At 47.6% G+C, this 2,787-nt stretch overlaps 1 pseudogene; it reads left to right on the top strand.

Moving 5' to 3' along the window:
• The first annotated feature begins 130 nt into the window (after positions 1 to 130).
• Positions 131 to 2,087, top strand: LOC123509816 (annotated as a pseudogene).
• The last annotated feature ends 700 nt before the right edge of the window (positions 2,088 to 2,787 follow it).

Below are 2,787 nucleotides of genomic sequence, written 5' to 3'. Positions count from 1 at the left end.
TGTGTGTCTTATCTTTATAGTATCTATCCATTAACACCTCAAGCTCCATTCAGTGTTATGAATTTAGTTCACACACAGGATTGGTTTGATTTAAATCTAATTATTCAAATGTGAGTAATAAAATAATCATTTGAATAAAAATCCAATGTACTGTACTGCATTTAAATATGTTGGTGACTTTTGCCTTCCCAACAGTGGTCCCAAGGGTGGAACACTGCCAGGCTCTGTGGGTGGGGGTGGAGGGCCGGCTGTGGCAGGAGGAGGGACAGGAGGCACCACTGTGGGCAGCACCACCACAGGAGGAGGTCTGATGGGTCCTTCCAAGTACAAACACGAGCATGACCTTGAGCACTCCCTGCACCAGCTGTTGCACCGCGTCTACCATAACAGCTTCCAGCACCCGCTGCCCCCCCTGTTACGCCTCCATGGGCATGAGCAAGCGCAGGCGAGCAGCGGGTCTGGAGGGCATGGACAGGAACCAGGTGAGATGTTCTTCACATGCTATTGTCTGTTATAGAACTCTTGGCATAGTTGCTCCACTACTACAGTGTATTGTTAACACTCATCTTTTTGTAGCGCCTGTCCAGAACCCCTTTTGGATAGGAAAAAGAAAGTATATTTTACTGCTTTTCCTTTCTTCCTGTTCATCAATTCTTAAAGCATTCAGAGCCATCTCCAGGCTTGTCTTAGGATTCATAGTGATTCTTTATTCATGGTGTTCCTGCTTGCCATGAATACCTAGGTTGTCTATGGGTTTCTGAGGGATACTGTGGATGAGGAAGGAATGCTAAGCACCTTGTCTCACTGGACTGGATGTGGGGAGTCGGGATGAGAAGTGTAACAAACGGCATGAATGCGGGTCTGGGTTGGTGCCATAGCAGTGGTTTGCCCCAGTCAGCCACTAAACTTTGGGTGTTTCTGACATGACTATGGCTGAAATTTGTCATCTGAGTTTGCTGTGGTTGCCGTTCCAGTGTGTTTCACAGCTGTGAAAGTCTGTTGACTGTTTAGCTGTAGGATCCTATTAGTGCTATTGCTTCATGGCACTTCTTAGGCACCATTGTTGGAGAGAGGTGGATGAGTAGTATTGCTCACCAGCTTCTTGTTGCACCAACAGCTGCTGAACATGATGCGGGAGCAAACCCTGCTGGAGCAGATCATCCGGCAGGTGCAGCACAACTTCCTGCGGCTGCGCACCATGTATGTCATCGACCAGCTGGCGGCGGAGTTCAAGGACCCACTCATTGTGTCCCACTGGAACGCCTTCAACTCGCCCACCCAGTCGTGTGTCAAGATCAACATTGTAACGCAGGGCTACGACTCTGCCCTGCGCACCAAGCTGGTCATCCACATCTTTGAGAGAACCCTCAAGTGCATCTGTCGGGACGGGAAGATCATGACCATGTCCTTTGAGCCGCAGGAGCTGAGGAACCTTATCCTGTGCCAGATATCCCAGCACAACATGGCAGCACTGCAGGGCCTGGCCAAGTACACTGGGTGGACCGTGCTGTCCTCAGAGCAGAACATTGGTACAGGCACCATTGAGCCATTGGGTAATGCCTCTACTGTCATGCTGGCGTCCCCATCAGGCAACAAGGTGATCGGCGTACACTCGGGGCCCCACCCAGCGGGTGTCAGTGTTTGTGTCATCCTCACCACGGCCAGACTTCTACCCGTCCACGGTGGTGTCGGAGCAGCGGTGGGAGCACCTGGGCTCCGTGTGGCAGGAGGTGCGCCACGACCGCATGGAGGGAAGGAACTTTCTCAACAAGATGGAGTTGCTCATGGCCGCCCTCACGGCCTAGTGAGCATCTCAGCTCCAGTGATGCGTGTGTGTTTGTGTCTGTGGCTCTTGAATTCTCCCTCCACACACCCAGCTGTTACTGTTTGGTCTTGCTGGTGGAAATGAAAGGACGGGTTTGCCTGAAAACATTTCCTCTTTGAATTCAGTGAGTTGTGTGTTTCAGTCTCAAAAGCAAAAAACTATGGAGTGAATGTTCCTTGATCAGAGAAAACAATAAATTATCAAGGAAAGTACAAATTTTTTGTATAGTTGTTGATGTATTAATATTATTAGAGACAATCAATCTATTTTGTTTGAAGAAATCCTAACTCATCCCAGATACTGATAAAGCACACAGTGAATGAGTCACTAGAAGCAGTGTTTCATGATAGTCTGATTACTGAGAAGGAATAGTGGAGACTGTGGTGACTAAGAGAGAGAGTGTGTGTGTGTGTGTGTGTGTGGCAGATGCCACAGCTGCAAGATGACAACAGAGGAAATGAAAGCTCAGGCAGTTGCAGTATGTAAAGGGATGAGAAGGAAAGAGGGGGAATGGCAGCATGCAAGGACAGGAATAAATGGGAACCTTTCTGTCGTGCCAATCTTAGATACCTCAGATGAACACAACATTACTTGCATACTTGTGATTAATGGGAATGATTGTGCTGCTAATGCCACAACCTGTCATCTCCCTTTCCTCCCTCAAAGACTGCCATTTGTTTCTGTAGCAAAAGAATATAAAGAAATAGATGTTGTAAGAGGATGTCAGGCCTACATGTGGCAGTCCCTGTATACATGATTAATATACCTAATCTTCAAAGCTCCCTATTGACTCGGCACTAACAATCTGATTATTGAGTCTATTCCATTCATTGGTCACTACATTTGAGAAGCAGTCCCTTGCAATCTATTTAAAATCTAACATTATATTCAGCTTGATCCATTACTTCTTGCTCTGCCCTGCCCACTGACCCTGGGGACGTGGCTTATCTTACAAGGTCAGT

Source organism: Portunus trituberculatus, chromosome 27 (genome assembly GCF_017591435.1).
Source record: "Portunus trituberculatus isolate SZX2019 chromosome 27, ASM1759143v1, whole genome shotgun sequence".
NCBI lineage: Eukaryota > Metazoa > Arthropoda > Malacostraca > Decapoda > Portunidae > Portunus > Portunus trituberculatus.
This window is presented reverse-complemented; position numbering and strand designations above follow the sequence as displayed.